Source organism: Marmota monax, unplaced genomic scaffold, assembly GCF_021218885.2.
Source record: "Marmota monax isolate L192 unplaced genomic scaffold, Marmota_monax_Labrador192_F-V1.1 WCK01_AAM20220418_F8-fsc00225, whole genome shotgun sequence".
In the NCBI taxonomy this organism is placed as follows: Eukaryota; Metazoa; Chordata; class Mammalia; order Rodentia; family Sciuridae; genus Marmota; species Marmota monax.
In genome coordinates this window covers 2462958-2489405 of record NW_026694524.1, presented here as the reverse complement: position 1 = coordinate 2489405, position 26448 = coordinate 2462958, and positions in this window count along the sequence as shown.

The following is a 26448-nucleotide window of genomic DNA, read 5'->3' as shown; positions in this document are numbered from 1 at the left end:
TATTCTGAACTCCTTCTCTGACATTTTGCTACTTTGCTATCTATGGATTCTATTGTTGTAGTATCTTGGTTTGTTTGGGACACTTTCCTCCCTTGTCTTTTCATGATGTCTATGAGTCTTCCTCTCTTGCAGTGTAGATCTGAGGTATGACAACTTCTGCCCTATTGTCTTATAGTGTCCCTATAGGTTACCGATACCTCACTTTTAAGGGAAAGATCAATATTACAACACTTAATGTACCCAACATGCAGCCATATATCAGTTATCTTCTATTTTTACATTTACAGTTTTGTCACTATAATCAGAAATGATGAGTTCAGTTATCTTCTACCTTATAGCCAATAAGTTTGCGTAATGATTTACAGTTTCTAATGGCAGAAGGCAGGCCTGGGGAATTGGTTGAGATGTTCATGAGGTAGGATGTTAGAATAGGGAGGTTTAGATTATATGACACGTGAGAGGGTAATCATAAGAAGTTGGCTGTTAGTAGGAGAAATAAGAGATAGGCAATCCCATGCAAGACTCCCTCTTACCTCAGCAACAGGATAACTGTTAGCACCCCTAGTAGAGAAACCTTTGGTACAGCCAGGCCCACAGGGACCTTGATGTTATCTTACCGGCTCCTTATTGTCCCTTGATCACAAGTGGTGATATCCCGGTTTTGTGGTGGTGGCAGCCTCAAGCCTATATGTACCCTGGTGTTGGGCTATGGAGTCATGCTTTGGTGAATAAGGAACCCCAGCGCAGGGTGGCTCACCATGTATCTCTGGGCCTGGGACAGGCCTCTCCTCTGGATCTCCGGGTGCTGTGTGCGGCAGGCGGGACTCTCCTCCGGATCTCTGGGCCTCTACTTCTTAACCATTTGTTATTGGATTGTTTATTTTCTTCTTGGGTTTTGAGAAATCTTTTTTTCTTTTTTTTTTTTTTTTGTACTAGGGATTGAACCCAGGGCGCTTAACTACTGGGCCACATCTTCAATCCTTTTTATTTTTTATATTTTTAATTGTGGATGGACACAATACCTCTATTTATTATTTATTTATTTACTTTTATTGGGTGCTGAAGATCGAGCCCAATGCCTTATATGTGTGAGGCAAGTGTTCTACCACTGAGCTACAGTCCCAGCCCTCTATTTTTTATTTTGAGACAAGGTCTCGGTAAGTTGCTGAGGCTAGTTCGAACTTGTGATCCTCCTGCCTCACCCTCCAGAGCTGCTGGGATTACAGGCATCTGCCACCACACCTGGCAAGAATTCTTTTTTTAATTGAGAAATAACTCACATACCCCCAAATTTGCCCTTTTAGTATGCAATTCAGTGTTTTTTAGCATATTTACAAAGCTAAACAACTATTCCCATTGTTGAATTTTAGAACATTTTCAACATCTCAACAAGAAACCCCTTTTGCTTTGGTGGTCACTTCCAGTTCTCCCTTCCCTAGCTCCTGGCAACCACTATTCTAACTTCTGTCTGTACAGATTTGCCTATTCTGATATATATATGTATATATATATATATATATATATATATATATATATGAAATCAAAAGGTATATAGCCTATTGTGTCTGAATTTATTCACTTCTGCAGTGTTTTCATGGTTCAGAGGTGTTTAGTATATATCAGTACTTCATTTTTTTGTACAGCAGAATGACATTCCACTGTGTGGTATACTGAATTCTTATAACTTTATGTTGCCTTAGCATCCATTTAGAATACTTCCTTATATGAGCAAGCAGGGCTCAATCACTCCTGATATAGTCTCTATACTCAATTCAGTGACCAGAAATAAGAACTTAGGGATGGGAACATTGCTCAGGGATAGAACACTTGCCTAGCATGAACAAGGTCCTGGGTTCAATCTCTAGTATCTAGGGGAAAAAAGAAAGAAAAGAAAAGAAAGAACTTACAGGCATCTCTTCTCCTGCCTAGCAGATTGAGCTCCCTACTTTCCCATTGCTTCCTTTAACTGGGCCATTTGGGCATTTTCCCTTAAACATCAAATGGACCATACCTTATTCCCTTGTATATACTGCTAGTTACCTTTCTGTCTCTGTCTCTCTGTTTCTATCTTTCTTCCTCTGTCTCTCTGCCTGATGAGAGACCATAAACAGAACTGCCCTCCCAACTCATAACACCCTCCCTGTCCAGGATCTGTAAGTAAACATCTATGAACTTGTTTTCTATCGTGCTGATGTACTGAATTTGTGCCATCCATCTGAAGAACTAGGAGCTGCCCCAGACTGAGTTGTCCCTGGGATGCCAGGGAGAATGTAGGATGAGCTCCCAGCAGTGGACTGATGGTTGGGCAGACACAAACTGGACATGGGTCAGACAAGAGTCACAAGGCATCACCCAGTATGAACAGTTTCCCATATGGGACCTCCTGGTCACAGGTTGGACATTTAAGCATTAGAGCAACTTCCAAGAAAAAGAAGTGTCCCTTGCACGGCATGCTGTAAACACCCACATATAACTCCTCTTCATTTTCCATTAGGGTAACATTGCTAGCCATTCTAGTTCTGGAACCCCAATTTAGCTGGTGGCTCTGAAAACATATGGATATACCACATTTTGTTTATCCATTCACAACATAAAAGCCGTTTGGATTGTTTCCACTTTTGGTGGGGAGAGGGTACTGGGGATTGAACTCAGGGGCAGTCAACCACTGAGCCACACCCTCAATCCTATTTTGTATTTTCTTTAGAGACAGGGTCTCACTGAGTTGCTTAGGGCCTCTCTAAGTTGCTGAGGCTGGCTTTGAACTCATGATCCTCCTGCCTCAGCCACCCCAGCCACTGGGATTACAGGCATGCGCCACCACGCCCGGCTCTACTTTTTAACTACTATGAAGAATTATGCTATCAAAATTCATGCACAAATTGTTGTGTGGACATGTTTTCATCTCTCTTGGGTATATACTTAGGAGGAGAATTACTGAGTCACATAGTAAGTCTGTGTTTAACTTTTTGAGGAACTGACAAACTTTTATCCAAATGGCTACACCATTTTTTCATTCTCACCAGCAATGTATGAAGGTTCCAATTTTCCCCATCCTTGCCAGCACTCATTATTGTCTGTCTTTTTAATTATAGTGACCTTAGTAGGTATAAAGTTATGTTTCATGGTTTTGATTTTCATTTCCATAATGACTAATGATTTGGGGCATCTTTTCAGGTCCTTCTTTGCCATTTGTATATCTTACTTGAAAAAATATCTACTGAAATCCTTTCTTATTTTCTTCATTGAGTTGTTTGTTTTTATTGCTGGGTTTCAGATTTCTTTGTGTATTCTGAATATATGTCACTATCAGATGTGTGATTTGCATATATTTTTCATATTATGTGGATTATCATTTCACTTTCTTGAAGGTTTTCTTTGAAGCATAGATACAGAATAATTTATCTTTTTTTCTCAAGATATATTTAGGAAACTATTACATAATCCAAGATCATGAAAAATACACATTTTTTCTACCAGTTTTATAGTATCAGCTCTCATAATTTAGATTTTTGAAATATTGAGTTTCATATGTTGAACTAACCTTGCAGACTGGGGAATCATATTTGGTCATCTTTGTGTGTTGCTGGATTTGGTTTGCAGGTATTTTTTGATGAAGATTCATAAATTCATACTTATAAGAAATGTGGGTCTGTAATTTTCTTTTCTTATGATGTCTTTGTACGGATTTTGGATCAGAAAAATTCTGGGCTCATGGAATGTGTTAGGAAGTGTTTCCACCTCTTCTATTTTTTTTTTCAGAGTTTGTGAAATATTAGTATTAATTCTTCTTTAAATGTTTGGTAGACATTGATCTGTGAAGTCACTCAGGCCTGGGATTTTCTTGGTGGAGTATTTTCTGATTACTAATTCAATTGTTTTGCTTGTTACAGATCTATTCAGATTTTCTATTTCCTCTTGAGGTGGTTTCGATAGTTTATATTTTTCTAAGAATTTGCTCATTCCATCTAGGTTATCTAGCTTGGTGGCATACAACTGCTCATAGAATTCCTTTATAATTCTTTTCATTTCTACAAGGTCTATAGTGATGTCCTCTTTTGTTCCTGATTTTAGTAATTTGGATCTTCTCTCTTCTTTCTTGGTCAGTCTAGTTGAGGTTTCTCAATTTGTTGATCTTTCCAAAGGATCTACTTTTGGTTCTATTGTTTATTTCCCTATGTTTTTCCATTCTCTACTTCATTTCCTTCAAAAGTGCCAATTTTTCTACATGTGTTTTAGATCACTGTTGTTAGATTCATACATATTTATAATTGTTATATCTTCTTGATGGATTTTTTATTATAGTAAAATGACTTGTTTGTTGCTAGTAAAAATGTTTCCTAAAGTCTATTTTGTTTGATAGCAGTATAGCCACTCTAGCCCTTTAGGTTAGTGTTTGTATGGTATATATTTTTCCCATCCTTTGATTTTCAGTGTATGTGTGACTTTAAAACTAATGCATGTCTCTGTAGAGTTGGGTCACCTTTACTTCCATTCTGCCAGTCTCTGTTCTTTGATTGGTGTGTTTCTAGGGTACTGCGAGAAAAGGTCAGATGATGGCAGATCTCTTGAGATGGGACTTTTGGGGTGCTTCAATCCTTTTCTGCCCCCAATGGTTGCTAGGTTGCTGGTTTTCACAGCCACTTTTGGTGTGTAACTGTTGAATTGAAGGCTTCCATAGAACTGGGGAAAGGAAGATGTTATAAGGAAAGTCAAAGCACTTCATAAGACTATATTCTTATTGATATTTAGCTGGTTTTTTTCTTAAATAACATTCCTTAGATAGTCACAAGCCTTTGGTTACTTTCCAGAGTTCTGATAAAGTGATTTTAACAATTTTTGTCAGTGTTTTCATTGTTCTTATGTAGGAACAGATTTGTGGAGGTCCTTATTCCACCATTCCTGCTGATATCACTTTTTCAAATCTCCTTTTATGTCTAACTGTCTATGAAGAGAAATCTGTCACATGTTTATTTTTTATGAAGTTAAAAAGTGGTTATATATGGTTTTCTGTACTAGAAAAATAAAAAAATAAAAAGTTCTTAGCAGGCAGGCACATTTAGGAGATACACAAAAAATAGGAGGAAAAGAAGAAATTTGAGCTGGGGGTGGTGGCACATGCTTGTAATCCCAGCAATGTGGGAGGCTGAGGCAGGAGGACTGCCAGTTCAAGGCCAGGCTCAGCAAATTAGCAAGGCACTAAGCTACTCAGAGAGACCCTGTCTCAAAATAAAAAATAAAAATGGATGGAGATGTAGCTCAGTGGTTAATCACCCAGTGTAATGTCAGGCAATGGCGGCAACCAAGAGGAGGTAGATTTTGAAAGGCTGCTGAATGAGGCTTTATTGAGACTCACTCCCAGGTGGAACTCGATCAGACCGACAAAGTGGACATGAGAAGGGTCTGAGGAGAAATTCGCATGGGAGCTTGACAGGACTGGAGTTTTATGGGGCTTACAGCAGGAAGGGAGGGTTTGGGGCAGGAAAAGGGGTTTTTAGAGTCCCTTGTCCCACTGGAGTTGGTCAGGGGAACTGGCTGAGATCCAGGATTGGCCAGGAGACCCTGCTGATTGACAGGCAGTTCCTTTGTGCCTGATTGATGTTTTTTTCCGCACAGGCGGGCTGCTTGGTGCTTTGTTCCTAAGTCACCTTCACCAACCTGACACCCAGTACCCCCCAAAAAAATGTGATATAATTCAGAAAGACAAGGTACAATTTGCAACAGTAGAGCACAGCAACCCAGGTTTTAATTCCATACTTTATAGACTTCAACAAGTTAATGTTATCAAACTCCCAACTCCCTAAACATTTTCCTCCTAGCACCTGAAGGTAAATCTTCCTAAGATATTATTTTAGCTTTCTCTTACTGCCATAACAAATTACCACAACCCTAGTGGCTTAAAGCAACCCCATTTATTCAACTGTAGTTCAAGATGTCAGAAGTCTAAGCATCCCAAGAAGTTTTTCTCTTCTGGGCCTCACTACATGGACATTTTTAAGTGTCAATCAGATTGTGTTTCTCTCTGGAAATTCTGGAGAAGATTCCTCCTCCAAGACCATTGAAATTGTTGGCAGAATCCAGTTCCTTACAGTTGCAGGGCTGGCGTCACTGCTTCGTCACTGGCTTTCATCTGGGGACTAATTTCTCTTTCTATAGACCATCCATTTTTCTTAGCTGTTGGTCCCTTTTCTTTTGTCTTCAAAGCCAGCATCAAGGAATCAAATTGTATTCATGCTTTGAATCTAAATTCCTTTTTTTTTCACAAACCATAAAAATTCTGTTTTTAAAGAGGTGATTATATTAGGCTCACTGGGATAATCTCCCTATTTTAAGGTCAACTGTTATGTAACATACTTTAGGGGAATAATATCATATTCACAGGATCTGGGATTAAGGTATCGACTCTTCAGAGAGCCATTTTTAGAATTCCACTACTACAGGTATCTAAGTGAAAGCCAGTTTGTAAAATGATTGGCCTAACTGCAAATTTGAAAAGAAGATACATTCCTACATGGAGAAATTTTGGGTCAAAATTTTTACTTTGGAAATTTGCAAACATATAAAAAATGGGAAGGATGGTATAATGTGTACATATATATTTACCAACTGGATTCAAGAGTTGTTAAAATTTTGCCTTATTTACTTTATCTATTCATCTACATATACATTGAACCATCTGAAAATGACAAATATAGTGATTTCACATCCCTGAATAGTTCAATATGCATTTCCCAAGAATATGAACCCTTCCTTATATAATCACAATGCCATCGTGGTACCTAAGAAACTTAAATTATAATGTCCTTATGGCATCTACTATATTGTTCATGGTCAAAATTGTCTGTCCACAAATGTTTTTTAAAACTGCTTTTTTTGAAAAATGATCTAGTGTCAATGAAAGGCATTTGTCATAATATTTATTTGTGTTCTTTAATCTAAAACTCTCCCACATCTTTCAGTTTGTTTTGTTTATTTGCCTTTCATATACTTTGAAAAAACAAGATCAATTTGTAGTCATATAGAATGTTCTATATCATACTGGATTTGACTGTTTCCTGGTGGTATCATTTAACTTGTTCTCCTAGCTACTATATTCCATACAGAGTTGACCCCTATATCCTTGGGTTCTGCATTCTCAAATTCAACCAACCATATATCAAAAATATTTATGTCATGCATAGGGGTGCATGCCTGTAATCCCAGCAACTCAGGAGGCTGAGGCAGGAGGGTTTCAAGTTTGAGTCCAACTGCAGCAATTTAGTAAGATCCTGTCTAAAAATGAAAAAATAAATTAAAAAGTAATGGGGGGATGTAGCTCAGTGACAAAGTGCCCCTGGATTCAATTCCCAGTACAAAAAAAAAATTGTATGCATAAGTACTGAACATGTCTATTTTTTCTTGTCATAATTCCCCAAACAATATAGCATAACAACTATTTATGTAACATTTGCATTGTATTAGGTAATACAAGTAATTTGGAGATGACTTAAAGTATACCAGAGAATGTGGGTAGGTTTGATGCAAGTACTAGTTAATTTAATATCAGGAGCATCCAAGCCTCCAAGGATTTTGGAGTCCACAGGATGCCCTGCAATCCATCCTGCATGTAAACTGAGGAATTACAGTAAAAGATTGAAAGGCAATAATATTTTATGGGATCTGGGCACAATGACTTATGTCTATAATCTCAGCAACTTGGGAGACTGAGGCAAGAGGATCACAAGTTTGAGGCTAGCCTTAGCAACTTAGCAAGACACTGTCTCAGAATTTAAAAAAATCTTTTAACAAGGGGCTGGGATTATGGCTCAGAGGAAGAGCGCTTCTCTCGCATGCATGAGGCACTGGGTTCAATCCTCAGCACCACATAAAAAATAAAGATATTGTGTCCACCTATAACTAAAAAAATATAAATATTAAAAAAATCTTTTAACAAAGCTGGGAATGTAGCTCAATGGTAAAGTGCCCCTGGGTTAAATCCCCAATACCAAATAATAATAATAATAATTCATAGGTTATATTGTTTACATCATATTATATCATACCTGGTGTACATAATATCAGACTATCCCACTCTTAGGGCTATTGAGTTTGATCCTTCAGTTACAGTGATAACTACCTTTTTTCTCTACTACAAAGGTATGATTTTCCCTTTATAATGAACAAATTATCTATGGGAAGATAATTTGCACTTAGCCTATTTCCCCACAGCCTGCCACGTAATGGTTTTACCACCCGTTGATAATCCCTGCCTGAATCAATTGTGTCACTAGGGTTTGTACAATAATAGAACAGTTTTCTAGTTCTAGCATCCATCTACATTTATTAGTTGTGATTCTTCTGTGAAAAAGAGTTTTCTCTCAGAGCAGAAGAAATAATTATTTTTTTCTCTTTTTAAATATTTTTTAGTTGTAGATGGACACAATACCTTTATTTTATTTGTTTACTTATTTTTTATGTGGTGCTGAGGATGGAATCCAGTGACTCACACATTCTAGGAAAGAGCTCTACCACTGAGCCCCAACCCCAGCCCTTATTTTTTTCTCCTAATTACAAAATTTCAGAGAAAAACTTGATGAACAAGTCATCTTCAATGGTGGCAAATAGGGTTTTTTTTTTCTTTTTTAGCATGATTATAAGCTCATGAATTTTTACTTATTAAAGTTTTATAATCAATTACATGGATCAGCATCAGTGTTATCATTATTGGAAACTCAAATTTCTCCATTTGGTTAGTGGAGCCCCTTCATTGTGATGCTAACATCCTTTTGAAATGACTCCATTAATCTTGGAGTGGTTTTTGTTTGTCTATGTTGCTTTCTGACAATCCAGGCCCATCTTGAATTTTTCCTGCCCTAGATCTGGAAATAGTTCTCTCTCCCAGAAGCCCTGATTCCTTTTGTTGAAGAATGGTATTTAGAACCCAAGATGTAAAGGTGCTAAATGTATTCACTGCTGTTGGAAGCAAGGACTTGGATTCTAGAGCTTTTATGGTATAAAACCGGGAGCCAGCAAACTATGGCCCTTAAGCCAAATATATCCCACTGCTTGTTTTTACAAATAAGTTTGATTTTGTTTGTTTGTTTGTTTGTCTTTGGTACCAGGGATTGAACCCAGGGGTGTTTAAACCACTGAGCCCCATCCCAAGCCCAATTTTGTATTTTTTATTTAAAGACAAAGTCTCACTGAATTGCTTAGCACCTCACTTTTGCTAAATCTGAGTTGGAATTGGCAATCCTCCTGCCTCAGCCTCCAAAGCCACTGAGATTACAGGCATGAACCACGGTGCCCAGTTTACAAATTAGGTTTTATTGCAACACAACAATACTCTTTTGTTTCCATCTATCTGTGGTTACTTTCAGGCAATGACAGAAGAGGTAAATAGTTGCAACTGTATGGTTTGGCCTGCAAAGCCTAAGTTATTTACTGTCTGTGCATTTTCAGAAAAAAATTGGCCAGCCCCTGGTGTTACCAACTAGGGTTTCTATTCTGTAACAATAATATTGTATGTTTATGTTTTCAATTCAAATTGGACCTCAAGTGTTTTTCTTAACTTCTTGATTTTTATATTTGTATCTCTATTTTGTTAATTGAAAATCTTAATTTGTAATAATATGGACCTAGTTACACATTTTGCTTTACTCTGTAATGCGTAAAAACTGTTTCAAAATAGCAGCATCAGTATTACTTCTAATAATAAAATAACTGAAAAAAGTAAGTTATTTTGTAATTGTTTATGTCTTCATAATATATTCCACTAAAAACATACAATCAAGTGTCATGATCAAGTCAGTTAAAATAAATACTTTTCTGTAAGTAATGTTACTGATTTGATATAGTTAGTTTCATTTGTTTCACTTTTTTATTTGTTCTAAGTAGTTATACATGCCAGTAGAATACGCTTTGATACATCATATATAGATGGAGTATAATTTCTCATTCTTCTGGTTGTACATGATGAAGAATCCCACCAGTCATATAGTTTATATATGTACATAGAGTCTGATTCATTCTACTATCCTTTCTACTCCCATACCCCTTCCCTTCCCTTCACTCCCCTTTATCTAATTTAAAGTAACTCTATCATTCTAAGGAAAATAAGCCAATCCCAAAAAACCAAAGGCTGAATGTTTTCTCTGATATGCGGATGCTAATTCACAATGGTGGTGGAGGGGACTAGAGAAGAATAGAGTTGTTTCACTTTATTTTAATTTTGAAGTAAGCTTTGTATTCCCTTTTATATCAATACTATTTTGAAATATGCAAAACAATACTAATGCAGGATTTTAACAGGCCTATTAAGAAATGCATAAATCAAGACTACAAAATACCAGTAAGAACATAAAAAAAATGGACAATACAATTAAAAGCTCGAGAAAGCTACTCAGCTCATTTTATAAAGTTAATTTAATCTTGATATCAATAACAAAAAAAGGAGACTACAGGAAAAGAAAAATATAGGCCAGTCACTGTTTACAAGCAGGTACACAAATTCTAAATATATAAAGAAAAGTAGTAAACCAAATCCAGTAGTATTTGCCTAAAGAGACAAGATATTTGATAGATTGAAAGATATAGATGCATCTAGAGGCAGTATGGCCTGCCCAAGATTTCTGACACCAAGTGCAAAGATTTTGACCTTCTGCCTAGTCAATAGAAATAATCCCACAAGACTGATTTCACTTAAGACACTTAGATGCAAGTTTGGAACTCCCCAAAGTCACTCTTACTTCAGAGTAGCTGGCTATAAATTCTGAGGTCTCAGTTTCAGTCATTTGCTGGAATAACTCTTAGAAATTTAAGTGGAAGATAACACTCTACTTAGGATTACAGTCTTAACAATCATAAAAGAATACAAATTAGAGTGAACCAAAGGAAGAATGCAGAGGGTGAAATCTGAGTGTCTCAAACACAAGTTTCTGGCATCCTCAAGGATGCGTTACCCTCACACAATTGAAGTGTGACAATATTCAATGAATATTGCCAACCAGGGAAGCTTGCCTGAGCCTTTGGTGTCCAGAGTTTTTATCGAGACTCCATTAAATATTGGCCAAGTGCTTGACCTTTAGCCTCCAGTCTTTTGGGGAGGTCAGATTAATGCATTAAATCTTTGGGTCAGAAGTGATATGGCATGGTTCAAATCTTTCATTATAAATCACATAGTTAGACTATCCCATAACCAAAGCTCCAGACAAACAAATTCATTCTTAACAGACAGAATATTCCAGAGGCTTAGATATCACCTCCTCCTAACCAAGAATAAAAACTAGACTTCTCTTTGGATAAAGTTAAAGTCTTCATTCCACAGCTCCCAAATTCTTTTTAGTCTTGGTTGCAATTTCTTACCACTTTTGGTTGGTGGGCATAATAATGGCCCCCTATGAATCATCCATCTCTCTATAACCTGGCATACACTTTGCCATGAGATGTTCTCATTGCTTCCACCAGAAGGTAATATCTATTTCTCCACCTCCTTGAACCTCAGTTACTCTTGTGACTTGTATTGACCAATAGAAGGTTCTGGGAGTAACACTGTGCAACCTCTGATACCAAACCTTCAGTTTCCCCCTCCTCCCTGCTAGTATGCCACCCTGACAGTGCCATGCTGAAAAGAAGCTGGTTCGGATCCTGGAGGATGAGAGGCCATATGGAGGAGAACGAAGGCCAGCACCAAGGCCCTTGATGTTTGAGTGAAACCATCTTGGCCCTAATTGAGTTCCCAGCTGATAGCTATCACATGAATGTGCCCTGGAAAAACCAGCAGAAGAACTATTCCACCAACCTACAGAATCATGAGAAATAACAAACCATTGTTCGTTTAAGCTACCAAGTTGGGGCAATTTGTCACACAGCAATAGATAACTGATACACCTTATGTTGAATTAGTGTTTCTGTGGGAAAATGAGAGTGAATCTGTTCCTTCCAACTCTAAAATCTATAAAACTGAAGATTTTTTAAACTTTTTTTTTTGGGGGGGGGATATTGTACCTTTATTTTTTATTTATTTTTATGTGGTGCTGAGGATTGAACCCAGGGCCTCACACGTGCTAGGCTAGCACTCTACCGCTGAGCCACAACCCGAGCCCCTCAAACTTTAAATTATACAAAAGAACCATGTGGAATACCAGTGTGCATAATGTTTAGCCTTCATTTTTAATTATCTCCTTGGGAATACTTCCCTAGTCAAGGTGCATGGATTTTTCTAGAGCTCTTTCTACATACTTTCAAATGGGTTTCCAGATAATTGTATTGAGTTATGTTCTCACCAGCAGTATGTGAAGGATATGAGAGTTTGTTACAACTTAAATAATGCATAAATGATGGAAATTCCCATAATGTGTGAAGTGGTAAGACCCCATTTCTCCAAATCTGACTTTCAGAAGGCATCCTCTGGGGAATCTTCCATCTTGTGCAAACCATGACCTGCTTCAAGCTTCTTAACCTTCTAAGCCTCAATTTGTTCATCTTTAAAATGGGAATAATATTAGTGCCTACCTCATATGAGTTAGGATGCCTAAATGAAATAATACATGAGATCATTTTACAATTCTGTGCGGCACTTGTCACCATATAGACAGGATTGTTTTACTGCTGTACTGAGGATTGAACCCAGGGCCTCTTGCACTATGGGTAAGCCCCCTACCACTGAGATACATTCCCAGCTTTTTTTTTTAAATAAATTTTCTTTTGAAACAGAGTCCTATTAAATTGTCCAGGCTAGCCTTGAACTTGCAATCCTCCTACCTCAGGCTACCGAGTAGCTAGGATTACAGGCATGCACCACTGTGCCCAGCCGAGGGAGGCTTTCAACAGTGAGGACCATTTTTTTCTCTCTCCTGGTCATGAGGAAATGCCAGTGGTGGAGAAAAGGAACAATTTAAAATGCCTCGCTGATTCAGAAAGTCAGAACTGAAAGAATCCATAGACTGCTGCCTTCCATGATCTCCTTGAATTAAGATGGTACATGGGCAGTTGACTCTCAGGGCTCAGGGTGGGGGTGGGGAGTCAGGCTGAGCATTTGGCTTGAATTACTCAGAAAAGGGAAATCTGATAAGGTGGATTGCTGTATGAATTCCTGCTACAGCCTTCACTGACTTTTCTTCCTTCAGCTCGGCAGCAGCATTTCCTTTCAGTCACATGGCTTGAGAGATACCAACTCCTCATTAGCTACACAAACAAGTTGCTTCCAGTTTTCTTCTCGCAGCATCCATGTCAGACCTTCAGTATTGCAGTGAGCAGCTCAGAGGGGCCTCACACAGTTTCCAGAGTTTCATGTACTCCACAGGAGTCTTTTAGCTACAGATGATGAAAAGCCAAATGGAGTTGTTTATGCAACAGAGGATTTGCCGAAAGGACAATTTGGGTAGCTATAGGAATTAAAAGATTTACTAAAAAACAGGAATCACAGAGGTAAAATCAGGACAGCTCTTGGGACCTCATAGGTTGGAGTGAGTTCCTCAGGAGTAGGAACTCTGCATCTGCAGGGTAGGCTCTCCTGCATGTCCTCTGTGCTGTCCACTGCATTTCTCTCTGGGCATCTGTGACATGTTCTCCAACCAGCTTTTTCCCAGAAGCTGGGGCTGACACCTTGGCAGCTGAGTCCCACATCTGCTTAGTTTCACTACCCAACAGGAAAATGGCTTCTTTCCTTTGTTCTAAATAAAATTATAAAGGATGCAACCTGTCTTGGATCACAAACTCATCCTTATTTGAGTCCCATCACTGTTGCCAGGGGTCAGTCCAGCACAGTTAGATGTCACCTCTGGCCCATCACTGTAGTCAAATGGTAGAATCTATAAGAAGATGACAGTTCTCCTTTAACCTTATGGTCAATGGGCACCTTGTAGAAGAAAGTAGTGTCTTGCACCCAAAAGAAAGGAGAGGTGCTGGACAAAATGAACAAATAGATAAACTTACAGTCTCATTAAAGACAAAATCTAACCATAAAGACCACATACTGATCAATATGACTTCCAGTTATTTCAGCAGAATAGTCATAACATAGCAGACACCGACTTAATCAATATATGAGAAAATGTTTCCACATGAGTGATTTTTCTAGGTAACTGAACTTGATCCCTTTAAATGTCAAAGCATGCTTTCTTTAGATTGTTTTCCATGAATTCTCTCTAAAATATGTGAAAAACTAATTTTTCTGCTTTTATGAGAAGAGTGTACTGAACAAATTTAACCATTATAATAGTCCCCTCCTTATCTGTGGTTTAACTTTTCACAATTTTACTTACCCACAATCATCCTCATTTGGAAAATGTTAAGTAGAAAGTTCCAGGAATAAGAAATTCATTAGTTTTTTTTTTTTTTTTTAGTTCTACTGAAAAGAACAAGAAAAAAAAGAAATTTGTAAGTTTTTAATTGTGTGACATTCTGAGCAGTGTGATGAAATCTTGTGCCATCCTGTTACATCCCATTCAAAACATGAATCATCCCTTTTTCCAGTGTATCCACATTGTATATGCTACCTGCCTGTTAGTTACTTAGTAGTTATCTTGGTTATCAGATTGATTGTCATGGTATCACAGTACTTATGCTCAACTAACCTTTATTTTGCTTAATAATAGCTCCAAAGCATAAGAGTAGTTATGTAAAGGAGGGACTAGGGCATAAAACGTGGGAGAACAGATTAACTATGATACTATGTGGCAATGCTGCCCGGCATATAGAAAAAAAAACTATAAAGTTTGGTACTATCTGTGGTTTCAGGCATCCTCTGGGGTCTTGAAATGTATGTCCTGTGGATAAAGTTGAGGAGACGCATTGTATTTATCTTATGGGCTATCAATGATGTTCTTCTGGACTACTGAGGTGTACAGAGCTATTTACTCCTATGGCAAGGCATCAGATTATATATGTTTTGATCTCTGATGTCATGTTTAAGTTTTTGGTCTCATGACCTCAAATGTTGTTTCCCACTGCTGTTACTGTGCCTATCTTCTAACACGTCTTAAGCATTTTCTCTCTTTGTTTATTAGCTAATTCTAATCTACCATGAACTGGGAAGTCAGATGATGAAAAATGTTACATATTGTGTAAAACTTGCAAATTCTGAAGCTATACTTTAATGCTCTATGAAGAAATAGTCACTGAATGAAAGCTAAGGACTTGTCTATGAATAAATTAGGAGAGATCTTTAGCACTTACCCAGGTATTCTAGACACTCATGCTATAGTTTGGATCTCCAAGGCCCATGTGTTAAAGACTGGGTTCCCAGGATGGCACTATTAGAAGGTGCTATGAATCTTGAAGTGGTGGAGCTTAGTGGGAGATTCTTATCTCATTGGCAGCATGCTTTTGAAGGGGATTGTGGAACCTCACCCTCTTCTGTTCTTTTGCTTCCTGGCCATGAATTGAAAAGTTTGCTCGGCTACCATGCTCCCATCATTGCCATCCAGCACCCTCATCAGATGCCCAAAGCAATGAATTCACACAATTTTGGATTGGAATCTCCAAAACCACAAGCCAAAATAAAACTTTTCTCTTTATAAGTTAATTATCTCAGCTATTTCATTACAGTGACAGAAAACTGACTTGTCTTTTTCTTTCCTATGTTCAACTGTCTCAGTTTACAGATGTGTTCTAGAGAATCAACCTAAAATATAATTTTGTAATAACAGAGGTATTGCTTTACTTCTTATTTATCTTTACTAGACTTTAGTCTCTTTATTTTGCTACTGGGGTTTGAACCCAGGGGCACTTAACCACTGAACAAGATCCCCAGCCCTTTTTTTTTTTTTGTATTTTACTTACAAAAAGTATCTTGCTGAGTTGCTTAGCACCTCACTAAATTGCTGAGGCTGGCTTTGAACTGAAGATCCACCTGCCTCCGCCTCCTGAGCTGCTGGGATTACAGGCATGCACCACCACACTGGGCCTAATCTCTTCATTTTTAAGCATCCATTTGTCTGTGAAACTTGGCTAACTATTTCAGGCCATTTCCAGTAAGTCAAAAACCTGGATTCCCTTTCAATCAGTAAATGAATACACACAGAGAGGGGGATGGGATTAAAACTCACACTGACCCAGCAGCTTTGGGCCATGGAAAGAGAAAATTAGAGACAATTCTTTCTGTAAATAAATAATTATTAAAGGCTGTGATTTTAAAATGCAATGCTAGATTTGGGGAACTGATTAAAATATTTCCTTGTAAGGAAGAAAGCATGCAACAAAACCCAACATGGAACTGAGAAAAGATCTGAATTGAAACACAGAGGCCCAGTTTTTGCTATAGATAATAATAACGAAAAAAAAATAACCAGCCCAGTCCTCTGCTATGAAATGAATAGATTAAAATGTACATGTCTGAGGAAGCCCCACTCTAGAAACTTAATCTCCAAATTTAATAAGTCTCACTCTGTTTCCTCCTGGTTAAACAACAGTCCAATTGGTCTACTCAGGGGAAAATAAAACTGATTATATGGCAAAATTATATAGGTATTGCAGTGACTTTGGCTACATGATAAAATGCCTAAAAACTTAATGGCTTAAAACAATAGCATTCATTTTGCTCACATATCTGTATTTGTAGGCAAGGCTCATTAGGATAATTCATCTCTGCTCCACTGTGTCAGCTAGGATAATACAAAGGCCAGCTTCACTTGGTATTAGCAAACTTGGCTTAAAGACTGGAATCATCCAATGCTTGCTCACTCAGGGTTGGCAGCTGATGCTGAGAAGACTCAAAAAAGCTGGTGGCTGGACAACTGGAGCTCCTTGGGCATGTCTTTCTATCTCTGTGTGATCCCTCCATATAGTCTCTATAGCATGATGGCCTCCAGATAGCCAGACTTCTTACCTGAAGGATCCCAAGACAAGTGTCCCAAGAGAACAAGAGGCATGCAGAAGCTGTATTACCTCTTATGATCCAGCTTCATTGGTCACTGGCTGGCCCGAAGGAGGAAAGAGGAGGAAATTGACTATATCTCAAGGGCTGTAGTATCCAAAAGTTTGTGTGAACATTTCAAAACACCACAGTTGGTGACTTTTCCAGTCTAAGGAGTGGACAACAGATACTGCCATATCAAGCTTCTTAATGTGGCCATTCCAGACCTAGCCAGGTACTAACTCCTCCTGGCATCTCCGCCAAGTACATCAAGTTTCATGAGTAGGCTGACTAGGTACTTATTTTCAGGTGCATCTGAAACAGGAAGAGAAGGAAAAAAAGAAGTGACTGGGCTTAATTAGTGACTGTCCTTTCCCAGAAGCCCTGCGATGAGGAAGCTCTGGCGAGGTTGCCTTGCAGCAGGTTCGTTCTTTCATCAGCTCAAGATCCCCAGAGCCAAGACCAAGGTGGAAGCTGCCACAGTGATAGCTTTAGAGAACTCAGAATGAGCAAGGAAGTGAGAGCACTCGGGGTTCACTAGAAGTACCTCAAATGGTCACCCAGTGGTCCATTCAGATTCATTTATACTAAAAATATAGAAGTTACTAAAAAATAAGAGCAAGCATAACAGACATTTTAGAGTCATAAATCACTTTGGGCTTTGTAAATTATATCCACAGATATTCTCTCATTTTCTGCTCTATTAATACAACTTTTGATAACTTCTCTACTGAATGATGACAGAGGTCACTACCAAGTTCACCTTTAAGAAGAAAATTGGGGGCTGGGGATCTAGCTCAGTTGGGAGAGTGCTTGCCTTGCATGCACAAGGCCCTGGATTCAATGCCCAGCACCACAAAAAAAAAAAAAAAAGAGGAGGAGGAGGAGGAGGAGGAAATTGGAACAGTACAGTATTGGAAAAGATGGCTTTCTATGTTGGAAGAGGCTGGATAGCTGCTTGCATGGTGATTTTTGTTGATCAGGAAGACTTACCAGTATTTTCATGAAGTTTTCTCCAGTACAATAGTTTGGCATAATTGTTCCCTTTTTCTTCACTCTCATACCACAATGATCACAAGTTTATTTTACATTTATTCCCTTGGGTGCTATATTTTGGCTAGTTCTTTTAATGTCCTTACCCTATTCCCCACTCCTAGCCCACAATTGTGAACTTCAGAGAATTATGAATTATTTTGTTGAATATTTTATTCCCTAAAGCATCTAGCATGGGGCCTTCCATGTCTGTTTATTGAAGAATGAATGTATGAAAACACATCATATAGAAATTTCAACATAAAAAATGGGAAGACATATGAACATCACAGGCACAAACACAAAGGATGTCTCTCATCATAGAAGAAGACTAAGAAAAAATAAAAGCATATAATCTTATTTATGTGTAGTTTAAGGAAATAGTTCAATATCATCATCTATCCATTTTGATGAGTATGTGTGTAGTGGTGTATCTTGGGGAGCCCACATCAAAATTTGCTTCATTATCATCAGCAGAGAATAGACTTTTAATATTTTATAGCAATTTTATGACCATCTCATTTGGAAATTGCATAAATATTATGAGACACTCATTGTATTAATAAGCTAGATTTATGTAGGATGCTTCTAGTACCAAATGAAGAGAAGCCTCATCATACTTTGCTTGTAAATGACTTTTCATATTGCCAAGTCAATTATTATGGTTCTGAGACACTGAACCCAGAAAATCATTTCAGAGTCAGGAATGCTTGATTTGTAAGATGTGAAGTAAATGGATGTCTTTACTTTGAATTATTATCAAAACCAAAGAGAGTCAACATATTAACTTTGGAGGGATGTGGACTCCAAGGCCTATGAAGTGAGACTAATTTTTTTGCCTCTTGATGCAAGGAGCTGATTGTCCATGTAAGAAAGCGAATCACAGGTTCCATGAAAGGGACAATGCCACTCACTTCAGGAGCAGAAGATGTATGGTTTAGCTTATTCAAGACAATGGGGCACTGATTGCATGGTGGTATAGCCTGGAGCAGGAAGAAAAAGGGTGGGTCTTCATGTGCCAGGATCATGGTGATGGCCATTATAGCTCAGTGCAGGGAGGGCCACACTGCTTCCATCCCCCTCTCCTAAAGCCAGCCTGTCTGCCCTCTGGTTTTCCATGAACAATAACATTCTCACTCAATTACCATTAAAATAAAAGAAACCTACCTGACAAAAAAGACAAATACTTTTGTTCAAGGGTTAAGTGCTCTAAGAGAAAGAAAGAGGGCAACCAGATGTAATTTCTCTCCATCCCTGTGAGATGGGCCCTGAACAGATAGAAGGGGAGACTGGGGAACTCATATAGGATTTGAGTGTTGGTTCTACATGTTACTTGCATTGGTGTATGTTTCCCAAAGGAAGAAACAAGGTTCTTTATAGTAATGAATAAAGCTCACACTTCAGACCCTCAAAATTCATTGGACTTCAGAACTACTTTCCCTCCCTGATGATTTGAGGGACCCTGGAAACTTTGCCCACATCCCCTAAGCTTCCTTTTTCTCTCCACCTTGTGCTGTCTTCTCATGGCTTGTCCACTGACATTTATCAAACCAAGTCCCAGTTACTCCTCCCAGCCTTCAGGTACTTGCTTTCTTAACTTTGCTTGTATTGAATCTTTACCTGAAACATGGACAAAGGGCCCTTTTTCAGGGACACAGGACAAGGCCCAAAACCCCTATGCCAAAGCCTAGAGGCAGATGTCTACCATCTCAATCAACCCCTTCATTTATCACAAGCACCTTTTCTCTAGGAACCTAGATCAAGCCCTTTGGTTAGTTCCATCATGAAACAATGCAAGGGGAATTGCTCAGTGTAAGCAGACAATGTGCCCCATTACTCAGGCTGTGCTAACTCTTGCCACTCAGTGTGAACTCCTAATCCAAACATTTCTGTTCAGGACATTAAGGTGTGCTTGGTGGTCTCTAGTTTTGGGGTCTCTTTACACTGGCGAAAAGTGTGGGGGGCGGGGGGGTCAGGTTCCAACAGACATTAGCATAAAGTTCAGTTTAATTATGGAGCCCTTAGCATGAGTGACTATTTCATTTCTGGTTTGATCTGGTCTCTTGGGACTGAGGAACCAGAGGTATGATGGTGAGGGTAGTAGTAGTGGTATAAGTCCCCAAATCTGAAATCTGAAAATCAGCCTCACCCCAATGTCAAAGTGGAAGAGAAGTTGGATGTCTCTGTTCAAGAAAAGAAAAAGAGGGGGCTGGGGATGTGGCTCAAGTGGTAGCACGCTTGCCTAGCATGCATGAGGCACTGGGTTCAATTCTCAGCACCACATAAAAATAAATTAAGATATTGTGTCCACCTAAAACTAAAAAATAAATATTAAAAAAAAAGAAAAAGAGGGCTGGAGTTGTATGTAGCTCAGTGGTGGAGCGTTTGACTAGCATGTGTGAGGCACTGGGTTTGATCCTCAGCGCCACATAAAAATGAGTAAATAAAATAAAGGTATTGTGTACATTTACAACTAAAAATATTTTTTAAAAAAATATGTAGGGGCTGGGGTTGTAGCTCAGAGGTAGAGTGCTTGCCTAGCATATGCGAGGCACTGGGTTCAATTCTCAGCACCACATAAAAAATGAATAAATAAAATATTGTGTCCATCTACAACTAAAAATATTTTTTAGGAAAAAAGAAAGAGAATTTACCCTTTCTCCACCTTTTTGTTCTATGAACCCTCCATAGATTGGATGATGCCCCACCACCACCACCACAATGATGAGGAAGAATCTTCTTTATTTAGTCTACTGATTAAAATGCTAATGTGTTCCAGAAACATCCCCATAGACATACCCAAAAATAATGTCTGCTAGTTATCTGGGTATCCCTTAACCCAGTCAAGCTGACATATAAAATTAACTATGACCGATGCCTTAGAGTTTAATTCTCTCATAGGACTCCAATTGAGAAAATCTGGTCTATACTAAGATTTTCTTTTTAGTAATAGACAGTACCTTCTCACCTTTCCAAATGTGATGGACATAGCTATCTTTATAACAAGGTAACCTTATTGATATTGAACAGATCAATTTTGTCACACAATATTGTTGTAGGGACAAACGAGGCAAAGCACCGAAGATAGCAGGAAACAGTTTTATTTGGCTGCAGCCAGGTTCAGAGGGCACAACTTTTGCTGTAATCAATTAATCCCCTGAACCCCGAGTTCAGGGAGTTTCAGAGTTTTATACCCAGCATGTAAGGGGAGGGGCTCAGAAGTTCACAGTCTGCAGAAGTTCACACAAAAGCAGCTTTTTCTTTCACTGTTCTGGGCAAGTTAACCCTTCAAGGACAACACCTGAGAAGGGGAGAGCTTCTTCTCTTCTTTGTATCCTCCCCCTGCCAGCTGTGACCATGGGCCCATTTGTAACTTATCTTAGAAATGTAGACATCTGTCTCTGTGAAGCCCAGCTCAAGGCCAGAGGCCTTGTTTGCACATTTCTTCAAAGTATTATACTGGATACATTTGTGAAAAACTAGTAAGGGGGTGTCCAGCACCTGGAGTGCTGGTATCTTCTCAGCCAGTGGCCAAGTAAACAGGGTGACATGAAAGTAGGAAGTTTATCTACATTGAACTCTTTTGCAGAGACTCTTTTGCTGACAGTCCTAAAAGCAGCCATAGAGAAAGGGCGTGCCACTTCAATACCAAATCATGACCATTCAACAGGTCCTTCAATGACTACATGGCCTTCAACAGCTATAAACACACTATCACATAGCTGAACCAAAGTGTCCCCAACTATTTTCCTGATGTTGGACATTGTGGCAGCAGCTGCTACTTCTTCTCCTCCTTTTCCTCTTCCTCCTCCCCCCCTCCCCCTTCTTGACTCTGGCAGCCAGTTAGAATTTGGACTGGATGAAGGAGAGACTCAAGACAAATGAGCCAGCTAGTGCAATGGCTCAGAATAAGGTCACAAGATCCAGATGGAGGCAGAAAGAATAGAAGGGAATAAACCAAGTCACATTTTCAAGGGGGAAAAAAAAGACATTTGAGACATTCTGAAGTCTGTTTTACTCCATATTCATGATTTTCAAAATTTATGCCATGGTCATTTAACCAAGTTCTTAATTCTCTTTTTAAAATGACTTTATTATTTTACAGCAGTTTTCAGTTCGTGACAAAATTAAGAGTAAGGCACAGAGTTCCCACATACCTCTTTGCCCCCACACATACATAGTCACTTCCAATATGAAAATCTCCCACCAGAGTGGTACATTTGTTACAACAGATGAACCTATACTAATACATCATTGTCACTCGAAGACCATAGAGTTCATTCTTAGTGTTGTACAATCTGTTATTCTATCAATGTACAATCTATATTTATCATTATAATATCATACAGAGTAGTTCTGCTGTCTTAGAAATCTTCTGTGCTCTGCCTTTTCATCCTTTCCCCCCAACAACCACTGACAATCACTGATTGTTTTACTGTCTCCATACTTTTGCCTTTTCCAGAACATCATAGAGTTGAAATCATATGATATATAGCCTTTTCAGATTGGCTTCTTTCACTTAATAATATTAATTTAATATTTTTCCATGTCGTTTCATGGCTTAGTACTTCATTTCTTTCTAGTACTGAATAATATTCCATTGTGTGGATTACCACAGTTTATTTATCCACTCACCTACTGAAGGACATATTGGTTGCTTCCAAGCTTTGGCAATTATGAATAAAGATGTTATGAATGTCTGTGTGCAGGCTTTCATATAGACATAAGTTTTCAACTCCTTTGGGTAAACACCAAAGAGTGTGATTGTTAAATCATATGGTAAGAGTATGTTTAGTTTTATAAAAACCTGCCAAACTGTCTGAAAGTGACTGTACCATTTTCCATTCCCATCAGTTCCTGTTGCTCCACATCCTCACCAGCATTTGGCATTATCAGTGTTCCAGATTTTGGCCATTGTAATAGATGTATAGTGGTATCTCATTGTTATTTGAATTTGCATTTCCCTAATGACGCATGTTGTGGAACATCTTTTCATATGTTCATTTGCTATTCTCGATTCTTTAAATCATGCCTTCCTGAAGCTTAGCAGGGCATTCTGATTTCTGCAAGAGACTGTTTCTTCTCCAATTTCCCCTTGAGCAAATGGTAACCCTCACAGGGTGTTTGCTGTCAGTGGCTATGCCCATTGCATATCTGCAGTGAAGAAAGAGAAAGAGTTGAAGGCTGCCGAAGGAATCCTCTTCCCCCGGGGTGTCTGCTCTAAGAATAAATAGCAGGCTTTATACCTCTGTTGGAAGCCAAAGAATACTAAATGCAAAAGCTCCCCATTCCTAGCAGATTTTTTTCACATTAAATTGAAAGGAAGAAAAGTTAAATTATCTTAGACTTTTGTGATTTTTCTATACAAAAAGACATTACTTTTACCAAGCCAGAATCTAAGAGCTTGGATATCTAGTTTCCTCTTAATAGAATACCTTCAGAGCTAAGAGCTAAGAGTCAAGATTCTAGATTTTGGATATGTTTATGTGATTGTGCTAAAATACCAATGTTTTTAAAAATTGAAATTCAGAGGTGCTCATTCCTGATATTATGAAATATCTCTCTCTCTCTCTCTCTCTCTCTCTCTCTCTCTCTCTCTCACACACACACACACACACACACACACACTTCTCAAATTAAAGATGCTTACTTGCATTGGATGCCTATGCAAGATTCTAAAATGTGTCTTAACACCTTGCCAAGCAAATAACACAAGCCTCATAGTAAATTCAGAAATCTGCTTTGCTCTCTTTTGGGTGAATGTTTCAGTCAAAACAGATTTATTTTCTTTTCTTTTCTTTTTTAGCATTCTAGAATTTGGTTGCCATCAGTTTCTCTCTTAGCTCTTCAGTGAGGAGACACTCGCTCAAATTCACAGCCATACATTGAAAAGTAAAAGCAATTTTCCAGACTCTGGGTTCCTTCTTTTTTCCATGTTAATTGTATTGTCTTCCTTCCAGGAGGATTTGATAAAACTTAATTGCCCCAACTTGCAGTTGTCTGAGGCAATGATGGATTTCCTCACTAAGTATGATGAGCTCTAAAGAAATGTCCAACTCCAGAGTCTATAGTTTTTCAAGTCTACATTCAAGTTGTTTTGGAAATAGGTTTATTAATCAATAACAAAAGTAACTCTGAATTTTCCTTGTACAGCAGCATTGGGGTAAATACTAGTCGGCGCCTAGGAAAGCTTGTTGTTCCAGGGGGCGAGATAAGAAAGACTCTCAAGAATGTGATAAGGAAGGAAATGAAGAGGGGGAACTGCCCACTTCCCTTGTCTCCAAGCTTTAGATATGGATAAAAGCAGAGTGACCTTCATCATAAAGTAAAATAATATACCTAAAACATCTCAAGAAATCCATGTGCACAGTGGGCATGCAACCTATCCTATATATTTTCCCTGCTTGTAGGCACAGTGCGACTCTCCATTTTGTCCTCGCCTACTGTCACTAAGGAGCATGTGAGTAATAAAATGTCCAAAGCCTCTTTCTGGGTCCTCCAAGTTTTTTCTTTGAGATCAGTATGTATGCTGAGGTACTTAGTTACCCTAATTCAGGCACTTCATATTGAAGTTCACTTAATATCTCAAGTCCAAGGTGATCAAAGGAAAGCAGAAACTAGGAATTTATTGAAGCAATGTGGCAGAAATTTGGACCAGAGAAAGTGATAATAAGCCTTTTAAGAAAATAAGAAAGAGCTCTTCTCTCTTCTCTCTTCTCTCTACCCTCTTCCTCTTCTTCCTCTTCTCTCTCTGCTCTCTGCCTCTCCTTTGGGCAACCCCCAATAAAATTTCTTGGTTGAAAAAAAGAAGAAGAAAAGAAGAAAGAGGATATAAAAAATCAGGGAAGGTCTTGGGATGTAGCTCAGTGGTAAAGTGTTTGTCTGGCATGCACAAGGCCCTGGATTCCATCCCCAATAACTAACACACACCCACACACACACACCCACACACACACACGAGAAAAAAAAATCAGGGGAGCAAACTGTGTGATGAAATCCAAATGCTTTATTGGGTCGGTAAAGTAAAATTATGGCCAAAATTGAGGAAATATTAAATTCACTACCTGGGCCTACAGAGAGCTACATCAGCAAATTTTGCTGCCTCACTTTTCCTTTATCACCATGACATGGGGTCCTCACAGTGTTTCAGCACAGAAATTCTAGAATTCTGACACAAACCTCTGACAAAGGAGTATTGCCAACTATTCCTATGGTTCCATCAAATCTGCTTCTCTCTGAATTCCTTGACTATACCAACTACAGAGTCGCAAAGCAATGTGACACAGTGAAAAGGATAATCACATGAGAGTTAGGAAACTTGTTCCAGCCCTCCCTGTGCTAGAGCCCATGGAGTAATCTCAAACATGCCTCATCAACTTTCTGGGCTTTGGTTTCCTGTTTAGAAAAATAAGGGTCTTGGTCTCAATGATTCTAGAAGTATTCCCTCACTTCCATATAGGCCGCATTCTGAATTTGGCTCTCAGGAACAACAAAACAAATCAGATATGGGATTATTCAGAACAGCTCTGTTGAGACTAGAGCCCTTGTGGCTAAAAGAGAAGGACAGATTTCTGCATCCAGTAAAAAGCACACAGGATACACCTTGCAATGTGTTAAAGCTCATCCTGGGAATGGGTCTGATGGAGTCCTGATGGGTCTGATATATCATCTACTTGTAGGGTGATTAACCTATTATTGTGTTTGAGTCCTGGATTGAAGTCCAAAGCTAACTAAGCCCTCTTTTTATTTTGTGTATTTATTTTTGTTTTGGAGATTGAATCCAGGGTGATCTACCACTGAGCTACATCCCCAGCCTTTTTATTATTTATTTGGAGATGGTCTCCCTAAGTTACTGAGGCTGGCCTCAAACTCATGATCCTCCTACTCCAGCCTCCCAAGTCACAGGGAGGCATGTAGGAGTGCCACTATACCTAGCTCCTTCATTCCATTTAATGATCTTAAACATTAGGGACAAGGGCTTCCACATGTTTCCAGTAGTCATAGCAGCTGGGTAGGTCCATTGGAAGTAGGCAAGAGACTCATGACCTATGGTGTACCCTCCTGATCCTAGTAAATCATGACTCTTCAACATCATCCTTATCATAAGCAGAAGGAAACCTGGTCTGGGTCATTTAATAATAATGGGAGCTATCATTCACCAGGAGCTAACTCTGAGCCAAGCAGCATGTCAAGTACTTCACAGTGCGGAATTCTCACAGCCTACCCATGTCAGTCCTGTTCTTATAATACAGACAAGGAAACAGAATACAGCGTCAAGTAACCTGCCTAAGGTCGTGTAACTGGTGAGTGGAAAAGCAGGGATTCCAATCCAATAAGCCTGATGCCAGAGTTCTACAAAAAATAAAAACCAACAAAAACTTACTTTAACATAATTTCAGAATTCAAATTATAAGAATAATATTGAGAATTCCATATATCCTATCCTCAGATCCTCTAAATGTCAATATCCTGCCTTTATTTCCTTTATCCCTCTCTTTGTGTGAATGTATATTGCATACATACATAAGCACACACATTTATATGTATGACTACATTACATACATATATAACATATGTAATCTTTT